This window comes from Natator depressus, chromosome 7, assembly GCF_965152275.1.
Source record: "Natator depressus isolate rNatDep1 chromosome 7, rNatDep2.hap1, whole genome shotgun sequence".
Lineage (NCBI taxonomy): Eukaryota > Metazoa > Chordata > Testudines > Cheloniidae > Natator > Natator depressus.
Genome location: NC_134240.1, coordinates 101,224,274 through 101,242,856, shown reverse-complemented (window position 1 = coordinate 101,242,856; position 18,583 = coordinate 101,224,274). Strand labels below are relative to the sequence as shown.

General features: G+C 37.4%; 1 protein-coding gene across 2 annotated transcripts in view; it reads left to right on the top strand.

Annotated features, from left to right (window-relative positions):
• The window catches only part of DOCK1 (dedicator of cytokinesis 1), a 540,600-nt gene that overhangs the window by 281,779 nt on the left and 240,238 nt on the right, over positions 1-18,583 (top strand). The window lies entirely within an intron of this gene.

Sequence of the window (18,583 nt, the reverse complement as noted above, 5' to 3'; positions counted from 1 at the left end):
TGCTTGGAAAGCTGGTGCCTGGAGCTGGCGCTGCCTGAAGGGGCAGCTGAGGATTCCCTGCCAGGATACTTCAGGAAATGTAGAGCTGGCAAAACTAGCTGTATGCCACCCGCTCTTCCTCCTGCTCCCTACACAGGTGAAGCAGAGAAGTGGTGTGGCAAAGTACTCAACATTTCCTTGGGCTTGTCAAGGTTCCTTCCCCACTCTGAACTCTAGGGTACAGATGTAGGGACCTGCATGAAAAACCCCCTACGCTTATTTTTACCAGCTTAGGTTAAAACTTCCCCAAGGTACAAACTATTTTACATTTTGTCCCTGGACCTTATTGCTGCCACCACCAAGCGTCTAACCAAAATAACAGGGAAAGAGCCCACTTGGAAACGTCTTTCCCCCCCAAATCCCCCGAAGCCCTACACCCCCTTTCCTGGGGAAGGCTTGATAAAAATCCTCACCAATTTGCATAGGTGAACACAGACCCAAACCCTTGGATCTTAAGAACAATGAAAAAGCAATCAGGTTTTTAAAAGAAGAATTTTAATTGAAGAAAAAGTAAAAGAATCACCTCTGTAAAATCAGGATTGTAAATACCTTACAGGGTAATCAGATTCAAAACATAGAGAATCCCTCTAGGCAAAACCTTAAGTTACAAAAAGACACAAAACCAGGAATATTCATTCCATTCAGCACAACTTATTTTATCAGCCATTTAAACAAAACAGAATCTAACACACATCTAACTAGATTGCTTATTAACTCTTTACAGGAGTTCTGACCTGCATTCCTGCTCTGGTCCCGGCAAAAAACAACACAGACAGAGAGAACCCTTTGTTTCCCGCCCCCCTCCAGCTTTGAAAGTATCTTGTCTCCTCATTGGTCATTTTGGTCAGGTGCCAGCGAGGTTGTCTTAGCTTCTTAACCCTTTACAGGTGAAAGGGTTTTTCCTCTGGCCAGGAGGGATTTAAAGGTGTTTACCCGTCCCTTTATATTTATGACAGGGCTACTCTAAATTAGCCCCAAGGCAGCCCAGAATCAGGGGAATGCAAAAGGTGACTTAGAGCCACCTTCCTCCCCCATGCCCTCACTCTTTTCAGATGTAGTGAATTTACACTCCTTTGGCCTCCAATATCTATCTGTAGAGACACTGCCAGTATGTAATGGCTCTGACCTGGGCTAGTCTCAGGATTAGGGCCCTGATTCAGCAAAGCGCCTAAGCCCATGCTTAAATCCAGTTGTAGTCCATGGAATTTGAGCATATGCCTGAGTACTTTGCTGAACTGGGGCCTAAATCAGTATCGTAGCTGTCTGGAGAACGACAATTCCATTTTGAGGTTTTAAAATAGTTTTTGTTCCATATTGGATTAAATGGAATAATTTAGATTGATAGTATTTATTTTCCGTAAACCCATACTGCTTGGCATTAATTGTATTACCCACCTTTAATTCTATATTAATTGAGTCCCATATCAGCTGTTCCATTATTTTGCTCAGGATTGACATTAGGCTGCCAGACCAATGATTACCCAGGTCATGCTGTTAACTCCTTTTAAATATTGGCACAACAATAGCGTTCTTCCAGTTTTCTAGAACCTCTCTGGTGTTCCAGGAGTTATTGAAAATCAACATTAATGATCTAGAGAGCTATTTGGCCACCTTTTTTAAAATTCTTGGGTGCAAATGATGTGGACCTGCTGATTTAAAAGTGTCAAGCTTTACAAGCTGCTTTTTAACATCCTCTTGTGTTACTGTTGGAAGTGAAAGGGTTTCATTATCATATGACATGACAACATCATTTGTTTTTTTTTTTCCACAAATATGGAATAGAAATATTTATTTGACATTTCTGCCTTTTCTGCATTTTAATTGACAATTCTACTATTTCTATCTAGTAATAAACCAACAACATTGTCAGGATTATTTTTGTTCCTCATATACTTAAAAAATTCTTATCGCCACCAGAGTCAGGGACAATAGGATTTCTCCTTGTGTACTTTTGCCTCCCTTATCAATTTTCTGTAATTCTGAGCTTCTGATTTATATTCATTATCATCAACCTCCCCTTTCTTCCATTTGGCCTTTTTTCTGTTTTCAATCAAAAGTTAAGATAATTTCTGACTAAAAACCGGTCTCTTCTCATAAGAACATAATATAAGAACGGCCATACTGGGTCAGACCAAAGGTCCATCTAGCCCAGTATCCTGTCTTCCATACAGTAGCCAATACCAGGTGCCCCAGAGGGAATGAATAGAACAGGTAATCATCAAGTGATCCGTCCTTTGTCTCCCATTGCCAGCTTCTGGCAGAGGCCTTTTTGATCCTGCCTTGGAGTAAAACTACAAATATTTCTCAATCTGAAATTTTTGTGCAGTTGATTAATTTTTATTTGACTATATGCAGAACATTTTCATTTCTACATATTAGAGAACAAAATCATCCATTTCTTGGAAATGATAGTGAGAAGTGAAATGGGTTGGAATGAAATTTAATTTGTGGATTTTTTAGCAATTTTTTTTAAATTATCTATTACTGTTTTTCATTACAGTGAAAAGTTCAGAGTCTGCAAGGTGCTGCACACTTGCTGAGGGTCTTCCACTCTAAGCTGGGAGCACCAAGCACCACTCTGGGAGCACTCAGAGCCTTGCAGAATTAGGCCCAAAATGATGAACTGTAGCTATTTGGGAAAAGATATATTGTCATCTTCAAATAGGATTGTTCAGCTTTCCGTGAGGAAAATTACTATAATGTAACGATTCTATATTCTATAAGATACAAACAAAATTATTTTAAACATTATACAGACTCTGTTGTTTTATGAGAAAGCGCTATTATAACTATTATATTTTGCAAACGGGCCACTTTAGTTTAATGGATGTGCCATCAGGAAAATAGTTTTCATAACAACATCCATTACTTTTTTTGGTGTCATTTGTAATTTGTACCACAAAAGTCCATGCTGTTAAACTACATGTTGCAGTGCTGTAGGGTTACATATCTTACGTTTTATAAGAGTGGAATGTGGCAACCCATATTCAAATCATATTTTATATTTTAGAGGACTAGGACTTACTAATGAAATGACAAGAATTTTGAATGTACTATCACTTTTACTGTAGTCAATATCTTTTACCCACCGCAACTCTGAAAACATTTTTCACTGCCAATAACATAACTCTGTCATTAATATTTTAAATGTATATTTAAAGCAAAAAAAAAAAATCATAAGGAGAGCACTAGCATACCCAGAGGACATTGCTTGTAAAAATGCTCTGTCTTTTGCAAGTACCTGTTACCCATTCTTGGAACCAGCCAAGAAATAACCACAAACAAAAGTCAAAGTAGAGCAGCACTGAGGGTTGATTTTATTGGCATTCCTTACTTGCAAAATTATGCTCACACACCCAACACAATTCATGCTGGCAGGCTGCAGGCACAGATGTTGATTTCAATTTCGCAGGTGGCTGAGGCTGGCCAGGCGACAGCTGCCTGGAGATTGGACATGAGGTGACGAGAGTCCCCAAAGTCCCTTTGGATCCGCAGGAGGGCTCTGTTGCTCCCAGTCCGGTCCCAAGTTTAGTGCGCTGTTACATTTCCTTGTTGGTAACCACCTGGCCGTCCGTCTTGAGATTTATGCTTTCACCAAAATAATATCATGGTTCCATAAAAAGTGATATTTGCTTCTTTGTTTTGTCAATGGCTGTTATTCACATTCTCTCACTCATTGCTTACATTAATTGATTCCGTATTCATAAGCATGAATACAATTGGTAATATAGAGCAATGCAGCTTTAAGCAAGCATCTAACATCATTGGGGAGCTTCCACTGCTTGTGGCTTTGTAACCGCATAACAGGAAATTGTGCAGACTGCACTCGAAAGAGCAATTTTGGGGGTGGGGGTCGTCTGGCTACAGTACCTAACATTATACCTAACACTATATTTTTATGTATAACTCATTCATGTATAACAAATTGTATATGTACGTTTTGTAGTCTGTGAAATCTTTTTTTATAGTTCCTCGTTTTCAATCCTGTAATAAAATTAGTGGCAGCTTCGTTTGTCTACCATCTATTTTCAAGGATTTATGTGAATTTCGGTTAAAAAGTTTGAAACTCACTTTAATAGGAGTGATTTTAATTATTTGTAATCTTCTTCTTAGTAGTTTCTAATGTATATTTACTCTCATTTACCAAACAACAAAGTAAAATTGTTAAATGCAGTTGGTGGCAGGTTGAAGTAGCTGCTCTTTGATCTGGTGAATATAATAGTAGAAATAAAGGAAATGTGGTCAGAATTTTAACAACTCGCTTACATACAGTAGGTTTTTTTTTCCATAATACATTTCAGATTTAACTGCTGATCTGAGGGCTTGAATCACAGTCATTAAAATCAGTCAAAAGACACTCATTGATGTCGATGGGCTTTGATCAAGCACTGGATTGGATTCCAGTTTAACTGTAAGAGACTACAAGATACAGTAAATTTTAATGGATGTCTAAGCAATACCATTTTATGAAGATCTCAGAGAATTTTTTCTCTTTCTGAGTGAAAGCGTAAACAGTAGGTAGTAGTTGTTTTAGATACCTCTGTTTTCCTGTGGTGAAAACTATTCCGTGTGTGTGGTTCTCCCATGAGAATGTATCAAGCTATAATCAAAGGTTGATCTTCCTGCTATATGGGGTTGTGTGGAGACCCTTTCTGTGACTTGTTGGAAGCACATGGTACCTGCTGTTCTGCCACTCTAACCATGTCTCACTGCATGTCCTGATGTGAGACTTGAGTGGCATGAAGGCCTTGTATTTCAACCATTTTATAATAATCCTAAATACTGAAAAAAAGAATGCTGGAGTTCATCCCAGTTTGATGGAGTTCATAGTTCATATCAAGGTTTACATGGATGCAAAATTTCATGGCAGTAATCTGATTTTCTATTTCGTTCCTTTAACAAAAATTTGAAAGGAGTTTTCCTATGTTTGTTACGGCCTTATTAATCAATATGTATGTGATATTAGAGTGATTAGATTGTGTAAAAACAACAACAACAAACCCTGAAGTTCCAACAGAAGGCTTTGTCAGGGCTGTTCTCTGGGTTGCCCATTAAGTAGTAAATACTTCCTCCAAGATTTTTTAAAAATGGGTACCTCAGGTTAGTCCCCAGAGGTCCGTATTTACTTACCTAAATAAATGGCCTGATTGTCAAAGGTGCTGAGGACTGTAATTTCAACAGGAACAGCAAGCTGCTCAGCACTGGTTGGAATTTTTCATATGAAAAGTGTTTTTGCTGTAATAGGCTTTTTGCAACAATGAAACTTTTCATGAAAAAATGTTGACATAAAAAATTTCCACAACATTTGTTGTTTAAACCTTATGGACACTTTCAGCAAAATCATTTTTGAAACTATTAGCAAAAATTTTATTCTTCAAAAACCTGGTTTTCATTGAGAGCAGTGTTTTTTGGTAAATGAACAATGTAAGTAGTGATTTTAATCAAAAATTTCAATTAAAATATCACCAAAAATGTAAAATTATTCCATTGTGATCCCTGTGAAAAAGGAAACAACTTTGAAATTTCATTTTTCCCCACAAAATTATTTTTCTATTTTCCACCACTCTACTCAATAGATGTGAAAATTAGGCCACGTATTTAGGTGCATAAATGTACATTTAGGACCTGACGTTATGCACTCATTTATTTTTTTTTAAAAATTGGCCTATTTAGTTAGTAACTATGGTGCCTGCTGTTTAATACAGCTCAAGATTGGGCCAAAAGAAATGTGATGAAGTTCAACAAGGACAAGTGCAGAGTCCTGCACTTAGGATGGAAGAATCCCATGCACCGCTACAGACTAGGGACCGAATGGCTAGGCAGCAGTTCTGCAGAAAAGGACCTAGGGGGTTACAGTGGACGAGAAGCTTGGATATGAGTCAACAGGGTGCCCTTGTTGCCAAGAAGGCTAACAGCATTTTGGGCTGTATAAGTAGGAGCATTGCCAGCAGATTGAGGGACATGATCTTTCCCCTCTATTCGACATTGGTGAGGCCTCATCTGGAGTACTGTGTCCAGTTTTGGGCCCCACTCTACAAGAAGGATGTGGAAAAATTGGAAAGAGTCCAGCGGAGGGCAACAAAAATGATTAGGAGGCTGAAACACGTGACTTACGAGGAGAGGCTGAGGGAACTGGGATTGTTTAGTCTGCAGAAGAGAAGAATGAGCGGGGATTTGATAGCTGCTTTCAACTATCTGAAAGGGCGTTCCAAAGAGGTTGGCTCTAGTCTGTTCTCAGTGGTAGCAGATGACAGAACAAGGAGTAATGGTCTCAAGTTGCAGTGGGGGAGGTTTGGGTTGGATATTAGGAAAAACTTTTTCACTAGGAGGGTGGTGAAGCACTGGAATGCGTTCCTAAGGAGGTGGTGGAATCTCCTTCCTTAGAGGTTTTTAAGGTCAGGCTTGATAAAGGCCTGGTGGGATGATTTAGTTGGGGATTGGTCCTGCTTTGAGCCAGGGTTTGGGCTAGATGACCTCCTGAGGTCCCTTCCAACCCTGATATTCTGTGATTCCATGAAGTCACTACTGGGACTCAGTTTTGTACTGTAATTTAAGATGGGTGCTGTGTTATGCAATTCATAAGGGTCAAATGGTGCAACCCAACTATTATTCCTCCCATAAACAAAAAACAAGTTAATGGACTTATAAAAAGGATTTGGGGAAAGGAATTATTTTCTCTGTTCCAGCAGCTGGGCATGGAGCAGAAGTGAAGTTATTGTACTTCACTATACTATACCAGTACTATAACCAATGAGGTGCTGCACATTGACTTTCCAAGGCAGGTATTTCAGGCTTCTAGATCTGTATAATGGCTGATCTCCTGGCCTCTAAATAGCCTACCCTCACAACATCACGCCATACTATGGGGATGGCCTTCTGTGGACTGCTGTCCCCTCCCAATACAGAACAAGAGGTTCCTGTGCATTTAGGATTTTCTGTGTCTACCTGGGCAAGGTGGGATGTGTCCCTAAAAGTAAATGGACCAGTTGTATTGTTTACTGGTCCTTTATAATGCTTTTATACCAATATAAATACTAATCAGCTTTTAACTTGAACGTGTTATATCTGATTTCAAAATAAATATTTATTCAATCTGTAAATTATATATAATGGGCCTGAATCTCAGTGGAGTAAATGTGTTTCAGAAGAGCTATGCTGATTTACAGCAATGGAAGATCTGACTCACTGTATTTGTTTCTCATATGCTTTGCATAGTGCACACTCCTCTTGTCTATGTAGAGTGGGTCTGAAGACACATTCTTTCTATTTACATCACACACCTATCCATCTCTCGACACACTTATAAATAAATAATCAGCCAGGTCGTTAACATGAGAATAATTTATCAGTTTATGTAAAAATCATAAACTGCTTTTTCTCTCAAATATTGTCAGGTATCATATCTATGATGATAGATTTAAAAAAAGATGTTGTCTTTCACATGACTAACAGTGCACTTCCCTAGCGCTCACTGCTAATTCTCCTAATGTGACACTTCAAAGTTTTGGCATCTGTCTGACCCTAGAAGTTCCATGCTTTATGGTCAGCATTACTTCAATGGAGTTAAAGCAGTAAATGTGTGTTCTTTAGTTTCTGCAACGAGTAGAATGTTCACTAAATATACTTGCATCAAGATGCAGGATTAATAGACAGTAAACTGTTGAAACAAGATAGAAAAATATTCATGTTACACTCAAATCAGAGACATGTTAGTTCAAAATAATTCTCAGTCTCTTAGAAGGGAAAATAATGTTTGCTGCTTGCAGTCCAAGAAGGCAGAAGTGTGCCTGAAGCTTGTACTGGAAATGTGATCTCAGTGGGTAAAGGGGAGGGATCAGAGCGGGTCAAAGATCTTGTACATCAGTAAGCAGATGAGAGTGGAGCTGGTTGAGCTTCCTTACCTTTATCTGACTTGTTGGGGAGGGGTTGGAATCTGTCAGTTTCTCTCTGCCCAGACAGACTAAATGGGAGCAGACTGTCAGGGAAATGAGGTGGAAAGTGATCATAGATTTTGGTTCTTGCCAGCAGAAATGACCTCTGAATAATAAGTCTTCTCCTGTGAAATGCAGTAGAAGCTGCAGTTTCTTTTGGTAGGCTATGTGCTTTTATTCAGATTATCAGTACATTAGCAATTAAAACACCTGATTATTGTTTTACCATTGTAAATTACTTTTGTAAAACAATTCTTTCAACTAATAACAATATACAGAAATTGAACACTATTCTGACATGATGACCCTAAAATACTGTAAGCAGCCCTCTTTCATGTCTTGGATATGCCTAATCTTATGCACCTAAACTTGGAATAGTTGGTAATTGTGACAGCTGCATGACAAACCATGGAGTCAAGTAATGTAGGTGTTGCAACTGCTCAAGCTGTATGGGCAGCTAACACTTAGATGGTTCATCCATGAACAGAACACCTGTGAGGTCATAACAAATTAATGAAGCTTTACTCTGTGTCTGCTAGAAATAAAGTTGGTTAGGAATGTATTTTAGCAAGACTTACATTAAACACCTTTGAGATTGATCCCTGGCAATAGTGGAAAATAGTGGAACAGCTGTTACAGTCCTCGATTAATAAAAAAATTAAAGGAGGGTAAAACCCATCAACATGCATTTATGAAAAATAGATCCTGTCAAACTACCTTGTATGTTTTTCGATGAGATTACAAGTTTGGTGGAGAAATGTAATAGTGTTGATGTAATAGACTTCTTTATGGCATTTGGCTGGGTACCACATGGCATTTTGATTAAGAAACTAGAACAATACAAATTTAATATTACACACACACACACACAGGATTAAAAACTGCCTAACTAATTGGTCTCAAAATGTAACCGTAAATGGGAATTGCAGAGAAAGCCACTTTATTTCTAGTGGAGTCTCAGAAGGATTGGTTCTTGGCCCTGTGCTATTTCACATTTTCACCAATTAATATATAACATTATTACTGATAAAGTTTGTGGATGACACAGAAATTGGGAGAGTGGTAAACAATAAAAGAGGACAGGTTGGTGATACAGGTACAAAGCAATCTGGATTACTTGGCAAACTGGCCTTTAGCAAACAGCAAGCATTTTACTAAGGCCAAATGTAAAGTCATACATTTAGGAACAAAGAAGGTAGCCTATATTTACAGGATGGAGGACTCTATCCTGGGAAGCAACGGCTCTGAAAACAACTTGGGGGGTTGTGGTGGATAATCAGCTGAACATGAGCTTCCTGTGTGAAGCTTTGGCCAAAAGGGCTAATACAACCATTGGATGTATAAATAGGGGAATTTTGAGTAGTAGTAAGAAGTTTATACTCCACCTGTATTTGGCAGTGCTGTGACCAATACAGAAATACTGTGTTCCCATTCTGGGGTTCACAATTCAAGAAGGATGTTAATAAATTGGAGAGGTTCAGAGAAGAGCTTTGAGAATGAATTAAAGGATTGGAAAACATGCTTTATAGTGATAGTCTCCCAAAGCTCAATCTGTTTAGTTTAACCAAGAGCAAGGTAAGGGTTGACTTGATCACAGCCTATAAGAACATATATGGGGAACAAAAGTTTAATAATGAGCTCTTCAATCTTGCAGACCAAGGTATATCAAGATCTAATAGCTGGAAGCTGAAGCTGGACAAATTGGGTATGGCTACACTGCAGCTGGGAGAGTGTCTCCCAGCTCGAGTAGAAAGATTTGTGCTATAAATAGCAGTGTGAATGATGTGGCACGAGCAGTGGCTCCGGCTAGCCTCCAGAGTACGGACTTGGGGTCGGGTGGCTAGCCTGAGCCGCTACCTATGTCTGTGTCCAAACTAGTTTTGCATGCTGGCTTGAGCAGAGCTAGTGTGTGTCTGTCTAACAAGCTGGAAGGCGTACTCTAAGCCGCAGTGTAGGCATACACGTTCAGATTAGAAATAAGGGGGCAAATTTTTAACAGTCAGAGTAATTAACTGTTGGAACAATTTACCAAGGTTTGTGGTGGACTCTTTATCACTGGCAATTTTTAAATCAGGGTTATAATTTATTTTTAAAGATATGCTGTAGTTCAAACAGGAATTAAGGAAAGTCCAATGATCTGTGCTGTATGGAAGGTCAGACTAAATGACTACAATGATGTCTTCTGGGCTTATAAACTAAGATTCTGTCAATAACATTAAGACAGAACATAATTATAGCAGTTCTAATAAATAGTTCATAACAATGCTATGTTTTCATGGAGACTAGTTTGAAAACACGTTGGCTCAGACACACCTTAAAAGAGAATACACATGGATAATTAAAATCTTTCCCATTATGGATTCAGTTTTTTCTCTAACAATAGTACTTAACTCCTGTATAGCGCTTTTTATTTGTGGATCTCAAAACATTCTACAAAAGAGGGTAAGTATCACTATACACACAATACAGATGAGGAAACTGAGAAGTATATATGTGATATGTCTTTCAACCATTTTTTTTAGTTTTGATCCATGTAAATTTTCTTGTTACTAGTGATGCTTCAATTTACCATAAATGCTGCTTATTATGATCGTTTTAAATTCTTTTATTCAGTTAGGGAGATCTTCCCAGATTGGCACTGCTGATCTGCCTTATTTAAGAGCCACAGTGAATAGTTCCCCACAAAGGTCCAGTTTGGAAGTATACCTTCCATTTTAACTTTGAACAAAACACTTAATTTAACATTTGTTTAAATGTCTTTCTAGGATATAAATGTCATTATAGTCTACATAGTCAGACACCAAAACCAAAAATATAGTCTCATTCTTCTACAGCACAACATATGGAAATGAAAATATATTTAGGACTTCATTAATTTATTGTTATATCAGATGATATATTTGTCTTTTTAAAAAATCAGCAGACTTTGTTTCACAAAACGTAAAATACTGCACTATTGTCTACTGGTCAGAGGATAGGGCTAGATGTATGAAGACCAGGGTACATAGGAGCTTTCTTTCTAAGCATATTTCTACTAACTCAGAGATCCAGCACTCACAGACCAAATGTGGATTTTTGAGTCATCTTTGCAAAATGGAGTCTATACATCACTGAATCAATGAATTACTCATCTATAAATTCCTTCCTCACCAGTCTTCAGAAACCTGACTGCTTCATATGCTTTTTCTAGTTGAGGCAGACAGGGTTGTTACCTTAGAACCAATGGTGAGACATCTGCTTCAGGTTAATGTACAAAAGAAAGAAAACATGTATAGTCCAGGGAAATTGTAAAGGAGAACAATACGTAAATTCAAACAATGTTGGAACACTTAGCATTATTGGATCTGGATGGGCAATCTCGCGAGGGGAAGACGTGTTCTCATACTCATGTCTGCAGCCACAGAAAAAACAAACATTTGTCATTTAAATCTTATAAATGCTGCTACCTTTATTTCATAGAGATAAACTCAAACGTTGTATTGGTTCTATTTGTTTTTATTCAGGATGGCAGGATTGGGCCCTACGAATATCAGAGCAGCATATAACCAGTAAAAAGATTACAAATATTAACATTTTGTTCTTGTTTAAATTCTGCTGCCGTTTCCCTAAAATACTTTATCTTTTGAAGATGCTATTGAATTTACTCTCAGATTTCATATTTTGGGGATAGCTATCTGTGTTTTAATACTGAGAGCATATATGTATTTTTACCTCAATCCCCCTTTATATTATAATATAGATTGATGTCTTGCTACTAGAAGCTGAGGGAAGTTCTGTCAAAAACATTTTAAATGCTGCACAGACACTGATATGACAAAATAATAGCATTGATTCTAATCTACTGCGCACTGACCAGTGGAGAGTACTTGAGCATAATGTTCTCTCAAATGCTATGAAAAGCCTGTTAGCAGAAATGAGTTTTTATGCTTCTAGGGACCTGACTACGTGCATGCAGATTGATTTCAGTGCCTGCTTTTTGGCATATTTTGCAGTTTTGTCTTAACCTTTGCAACCTACTTTGATTGATGATTACAGGAATCTGTTATTATTTGAAATCCACGCTAATGTATTTTTACCATGAGTTAGTGATAAATACCATATATGAATTTATTAGATTAACCAGAATAGTGCATGCTAACCAAAATAGCATTATTTGTCTTGCAAAAAACTGCATGCTATTTCTTAGTATGTGTTTTAGCACATACTTTGCACCAGTGGTTCTCAAACAGCAGACCCCTTCGTGGGAGTATACAAAGTGAAGCACTTTGAGGCCGAGCAGGAGAAGGGTTGCAGACAGGAAGATGAAAGATAATTTCTCTTAGAAAGTAGTCCACAGAATGCAAAATGCTGGAGATCCTCTGCTTTATACCATATTAGATTGTCACTTTGTTTGCTTAAGTAAAATGACGTGTAAACTTATTTATCAGCATTACATTGAAGAGACAAATTGTCTTTTAATTCAGGTTTACATGCTGGCCAGGTTTTCAAAAGTGGCTAGTGATTGTTGGTGCTGAATGTGATACTTGAACACTGAATTTTAAAGGGGATTTGCAGTGCGTGCAAATCAGTCCCCTTTCAGGTATCTCAACTAGGATGCCAAAAATTGAGAGAGACACTTTCACTACTTACTTTCCAAAAGTAGGGTCATTGCTTTCTAATATATGGATTTATTATTTAGAAGCATCTTATATCTACTTTTCACTCATTTTGCACAGATGTAAATAAAGGCATCAATTAGAAAATAATGTCATAGGAACAACACTATAATTAAAACTTAAATGGCCCTTTAATTCTAGTTTCATGTTTTAATTTGTTTATAGATTTCTGCCCAAATGATAACTTACAGAGAAACTTATCATAGTGGTTTGAGTCCAGTGGTAAATTTTTGGGAGAGTCTGAGGAAAATTAGATGTGTCTTTAAAACCTAATTAGGGCCTTTGGTTGCTACGGTAATACAAGTAATAATAATAATAATGGAACATCCCTCCATTCTGTTCCATTTCTTTCAAAGAGGTTTTCTCATTGTAGATAAATAGTTTAATGATTCCAGCTTGAGTTTTTTCTGGGAACTACTAGAGGCTATTTAAAGCAGAGTATCTTGGCACAAGAAACAAAATAAAAAAGCATATGCTGCTTCTCTCTCTTTGGGTGGGACCCAGTTCAGCAGCTGATTTGGTAGCTGTTCCAGACTGATGGATAAACTTCATGTGAGACACCAGTTTACAGGTGCAATACACATAATGGCTTATTTGTTTCCCACTTTGTATGTTTTTCCTGGTACTCAAGGCAAAGAAAACTCTTGGTGTCCTTTGGGAAATTGCCAGCAGATCGAGGGACGTGATTGTTCCTCTCTATTTGACATTGGCAAGGCCTCATCTGGAATACTGTGTCCAGTTTTGGGCCCCACACTACAAGAAGGACATGGAAAAATTGGAAAGCATCCAGCGGAGGGCAACAAAAATGATTAGGGGACTGAAACACATGACTTATGAGGAGGGAACTGAGATTGTTTAGTCTGCAGAAGAGAAGAATGAAGGGGGATTTGATAGCTGCTTTCAACTACCTGAAAGGGGGTTCCAAAGAGACTGTTTTCAGTGGTGGTAGATGACAGAAAAAGGAGTAATGGTCTCAAGTTGCAGTGGGGGAGGTTTGGGTTGGATATTAGGAAAAACTTTTTCACTAGGAGGGTGGTGAAGAACTGAAATGCATTACCTAGGGAGGTGGTGGAATCTCCTTCCTTTGAGGTTTTTAAGGTCAGGTTTAACAAAGCCCTGGCTGGGATTGGTCCTGCTTTGAGGAGGGGGTTGGACTAGATGACCTCCTGAGGTCCCTTCCAACCCTGATATTCTGTGATTCTATGAAATTGGCTTTCATATTGCAATCTTCTCGTGCAGTGGTTCCCAAACTTGTTCCGCCACTTGTGCAGGGAAAGCCCCTGGTGGGCCGGGCCAGTTTGTTTATCTGCTACATCTGCAGGTTTGGCCGATCACGGCTCCCAATGAGAGCTGCTGGAAGCGGCGGCCCGTATGTCCCTTGGCCCACGCTGCTTCCAGCAGCTCCCGTTGGCCTGGAGCAGCAAACCGCAGCCACTGGGAGCCGCGATCGGCCGAACCTGCGGACGCAGCAGGTAAACAAACCGGCCCGGCCTGCCAGGGACTTTCCCTGCAGAAGCGGCGGAATAAGTCTGGGAACCACTGTTCTTGTGACATTGGTGAAGGGAAAAGTTTTTTAAATTAAAATGGAATTTACACTTTTAACAATAGTTTGAATATTGAGTTCTTAAAGAAAATGTAATATTTGCTTCATTCTGTTGATTCGTTAAGTCCATATGCAATTTCTACCTTTTTTCATTTAAAAAAGTAGAAATTTTAACAAGTTATGAATTAGGTACTGGAATTGCATTCTAAAAAAAGAAGACGACAATCACTCTCAAATAAAATATGTAATCCAAGTAATAACAGAATCCTTTATCAAAAGAAGTCAACAGTATTTTTTTTAAATGGGCTGAGTTACTGATCCTTCGCCACTGAGAGCTTATTAAGAGTGAATTATTCTGGCTTATATTAAGATATGGTTGCAGACACAGCACATCACAAAATACTGTTTTGGGAATCATAAACTCTCTCTTGCCTCAGTGTACCTGGTTTATTGATAAGAAAAAAAGGATTAAGTTAGCAGCTGTGCTGGCTGGTGATTTTTGTGCTAGAAATAAATTTAATTATATTAAAAAACATACAAAAATACATTAAGTGCTCTGTTGTTATAGTGTATGGAGTGATCATATTAGTCATTTGTGAGTATTTCATTCATTTATAGTATTTGTTTTCCTGCTTTGTAAATATGAAAGTGTGTGAAGGGCTTGCAATGAAAACCTTGACACTGAATGAATAGCTAATAATTGCAAAAGGCAACAGTAAGTCCCATATGTTGCCCTTTGCTGTACTTGTTACATAAATATAGGTCTGCAATTACTGCTACAGTAAAATTGAAATTGATTTTTTAGAAAATTAGATTTTTTTGCTTTGTATTGCCTGGAGTGATCTGCTATATGAGATTATAGTATTTCCTGAATCCAACTAAACATTAAAAAATCAACTTAAGACAAGTGTTTAATATTACTAGTTATTGCTAAATAGCTAATAGGCCATATGAAATAAGCTTAACTATTAGAAAATTATGTTTGTAGTATTGTAGCCATGTTGGTCCCAGGATATTAGAGAGACAGTTTGGTCCAATAAAAGATATTACCTCACCCACCTTGTGTCTGTTATAAAATTACAATTTTAGACAGCTTTGTAATTAATAACACACTGTGCTGGCTACAAATGGAAGAAAATCTTAAAATTACTAAATCTAAAGACACGTGAAAAGCAAAAATAAGTTTAATGAGGTTTTTTCAATTCGAAGCATCTTATAGGGACGGTCATTTAAATTAATACAGCATCGTCAAATATAGTTGGAACACACATGCTCCTTGAGTTTTAAAATAAATGGAAATGGTTGAAGCTTTATAGTGTACTTTTAACTTTGGTATGGTTTTCTTCTTTATATATATTTTAAGATGGCGTTAATGGACTTAAGATGAAATAGTGCAAAGGCCCCATTCCTCCTCCAGCCCTCCCCCCAAAACTCCCACTCCCTCAGAATTAGGATAAAGATGAACTCCTCTGTCTCTTTTTGACCCTGCATTCAGGAGGAAGTGGGGTAATGGAAACACATACTGTGTCAGATGGTATGACACAGCGAGTATCATTCAGATGATTTGATTACTGTCCCTTGTATTCATTTTATGAGCATCTAGTTTTTGCCCTACACAGGTTCTTTATGGACGAACAGATTTTTATATGGCTAAGGGATTCTGTGTTTCTCTTAGTGTTGCCAATTTTGGTTGCACACGTTCCTGGAGGTTTCATCACATGACAATCTTTAATTAAAGATTAATCTTTAATTCCTGGGGACTCCATAACAATCCTGGAGGGTTGGCAACCCTAGTTCCTCTCCTAGTGGAAATGTAGTCCCATCTAACATTGTCAGCTGTTACCAAGCATCCCATCTCCTTTTTTTGACTTTGAGGTTTTGTGTTTTCAAAATATTTTGTGGGGCTTTTGTTCTTTTCATTTTGGGTATATTGTTTGTGTGTTCTTTGTGTATACTGTGGATGAGTTACTTTAATTCCTTGAAGGAGACATTTACTTATTTCCATGGACTTACCTGTATCACTATTTAAATTGTGCTTAGTTGGATAAAGGCCTATATCCTAGTCTTATGGGTTGTTGCTGACCTGGATGTACTCTTTGATATATTTCATTCTTTACTTTGCTTTATGGTGAGTTCATATGTAGTGTGTTTGTTCCTGTGTTTTTCTTTCACTAATAAACATTAGTTTAAAAAAAGGAAAATATTTTATGGTTCATATGGAAACACAACATTTAAGTATAAAGTATTTACCTTACATGTATCTTGTCTAACTCTTAGCATGCTAATTAATAAGATATTTTTATGTAATTATCTTTCTCTCCATTGACTCATCTTCTTCTCTTGCTTATCAGCATGATCGTAGTAATTCCCACAGACAAACACTGTGCTGTTACAAAGAGAGGATTATGATCTCAAGGCAAGAGCTAGAGGTATTGGAATATGAAGGAGAGGGCTCGTGTTTGCAAACATTAATGTTCAATAATTAGCCATTTAATGGGGCAGTGGCCACAAATTTAATACAAGATAAATTAATATAAGATAAACTTCATTTCTAAATGTTGATGCATCTGAAAAGTGCATGTTTAAATCCATAAGGTTTGACCGTTTTCCCAAGTTAGTTCTCCATTCAAATACAAAGTTAGCATTATCTGTTCCCTTGGTACAAAATTCATCTCTCAGTTGTTGCCATTGTTCATAATAATTTAAATTGCTAAACAAACAGAATGAGATTATCATAACTATGTGAACAAAGCTATTAACCAGTTACAGAAAATATGCTATGTTTAAAAAAAAATAAATCAGCTGTGTACTGATGAATTAACCATTAAGGTCCTGATTCAGTAGAGAAATAATATACATGCTTAACTTTAATTACATGAGTAAAATTAATCATGTACATAAATGTTTGAAGGACTAAGGCCAAAAAGAGTGGAGTTTTAAAAGATTAAATATTTAAATGGTCAAATACAGAAGATAGATTTAAGAAAATCTATCTAGTCTCCTTTCTCTTCTTCACCTTTCCTGAATGTATATGAACCAGGAATTCGTGGGGGTGGTAAGACCTAATGTTATCTTGAATCTAGCCCTAATTGGCCAGTTTAAAAAAAACAAAACACTCCCCTTCCCTCCCCCGCAAACTCTGGCCTTTGTGGCTCAGAACCACCACATTGATTATTATATCGGATCCTTAAGGGAGATGGACTGAATATTATTTAGATTTGGCTTCTAAGTAACAAACCCTTTTTCTGTGTCTTTATGTACATATTATACAGTCTCTTTTGGCAATTAATATTTTCCCTTTTCTGTTTCCCATGAGAGGGTCCCCTATTATGTAAATTTCCTATTAGCTAACATCATTTTATATCCCCATCTCTTGCTATGGATAAGAGAGAGTAACCGTAAAGGTCTTTGACATACCAAAATACCCAGTCAGCTGACCGCTCCCTTTTCTTATTTACCTTTTGCACCTCTTAATATTTCTAATCTATATTTGTGTAGTATAGAAAAATTAGTAAGGGAAAAGGCATTCCTTCCAACCCAAACAAAGCCCGCTAAGCAGCAGAACAAGTATGAGGTCTGCTGCCCTGGAGGAAGGGTATGCAGAAACCCAATGCAAGGAATCTGTCAGTTGCATACGTTAGGAAGTTTGGGGACAGGGTGAGTGTGTGGTGGATCAACAATTACACAGATGCACAAGTCGAGCCTCTTCCATGGCCTGATATTTGACCTCAGGTACTTGAGATTTGTGTAGCAAAGAGATTGAAGTGCTAACTATTGAAGGCCTTAAATGGCAAGAATTTATCAATATCCTGCTTAGAAAGAAAGTGTTCAATCAAAAAAATTCTTTCTCAAGTGTTGTGTTACCACTCAAATTGACTTTATATCACACTATGCATGAAATAGAATAATCTTCAAAGTAGAAAAAAAAGATTAATTTGAAATGTTATGTAAGGGAGTATAGAAATCAGAGCATTACCTATTTATTCTCTAACTTTCCTTTGAATTTTGAGAATTTCCTAAAAATCAGACGTATTTGTTGATTTATTAAGAATCATTCCAAAGGTTTATGTTCTATTTGATTATGAGCAGTCCACTGAACATATTCTTAACAGGGGATATTAGAATAAGTTTACTAAACTAGTAGAACTGTCATTGATGATAGCCTAGATATGCTAGTACTAATACGGCTTTTTCTTAGCAGAATGTAGTTTGGGGTTAAGACTTTTCAGTGCAGAAAAATTTAAATATTGGGATTAAAAAAAAATAACGCAAAACCTTTTTCATGGGTTTAGAGAGACGGTGTGGCAGATGATATTTTTGATGACAGTATAGTGTTTTTTCATAAAGCTGGTCATTCTTACAATATCCATTGTAATGATTTTTAAAGCAATGTCTTCATTGCAGACTATACTGAC